Source organism: Arachis stenosperma, chromosome 2, assembly GCF_014773155.1.
Source record: "Arachis stenosperma cultivar V10309 chromosome 2, arast.V10309.gnm1.PFL2, whole genome shotgun sequence".
NCBI classification, from domain to species: Eukaryota; Viridiplantae; Streptophyta; class Magnoliopsida; order Fabales; family Fabaceae; genus Arachis; species Arachis stenosperma.
Genome location: NC_080378.1, coordinates 86,987,312 through 86,988,267, shown reverse-complemented (window position 1 = coordinate 86,988,267; position 956 = coordinate 86,987,312). Strand labels below are relative to the sequence as shown.

Genomic DNA, 956 nt, shown 5'->3' with positions numbered 1-956 from the left:
TCAACGTTGAATGTTGGTTGATCTTTCAATCATGCTTGTTCATTCAAGTTGTTTATTGATTTGTCTTTCATGTCGTTTGTTGGTTTATCATTCATCAAAACCTATGAATATAAACTTCACATGCAAGCAACATGATTTACACTAGGTAATTCACCTCTTCTATTGAAGGGTTCTCAGGATCATAAGCTTCTTCTTCAGATGAAGCATCCTTAGTACTGCTTGGTGCATTTTGCATTCCAGACAGACTTTGAGAAATCAAATTGACTTGCTGAGTCAGTATTTTGTTCTGAGCCAATATGGCATTCAGAGTGTCAATCTCAAGAACTCCTTTCTTCTGATTTGTCCCATTGTTCACAGGATTCCTTTCAGAAGTGTACATGAATTGGTTATTTGCAACCATTTCAATTAGTTCTTGAGCTTCTGTAGGCGTCTTCTTCAGATGAAGAGATCCTCCAGCAGAGCTATCCAAGGACATCTTGGACAGTTCAGACAGACCATCATAGAAAATACCTATGATGCTCCATTCAGAAAGCATGTCAGAAGGACATTTTCTGATCAATTGTTTGTATCTTTCCCAAGCTTCATAGAGGGATTCTCCTTCCTTCTGTCTGAAGGTTTGGACTTCCACTCTAAGCTTACTCAATTTTTGAGGTGGAAAGAACTTTGCCAAGAAGGCATTGACTAGCTTTTCCCAAGAGTTCAGGCTTTCTTTAGGTTGTGAGTCCAACCATATCCTAGCTCTGTCTCTTACAGCAAAAGGGAATAGCATAAGTCTGTAGACCTCAGGGTCAACCCCATTAGTCTTGACAGTGTCACAGATTTGCAAGAATTCAGCTAAAAACTGATGAGGATCTTCCAATGGAAGTCCATGGAACTTGCAATTCTGTTGCATTAGAGAAACTAATTGAGGCTTAAGCTCAAAGTTGTTGCTCCAATGGCAGGGATAGAGATGCTTC

The 956-nt window shown here is 39.5% G+C and overlaps 1 non-coding gene across 1 annotated transcript; it reads left to right on the top strand.

Moving 5' to 3' along the window:
* Positions 1 to 529: 529 nt before the first annotated feature.
* Positions 530 to 637, top strand: LOC130964048 (small nucleolar RNA R71). Its single transcript, XR_009080160.1, has one exon. It is a non-coding gene; the product is annotated as a small nucleolar RNA R71 (small nucleolar RNA).
* Positions 638 to 956: the final 319 nt, after the last annotated feature.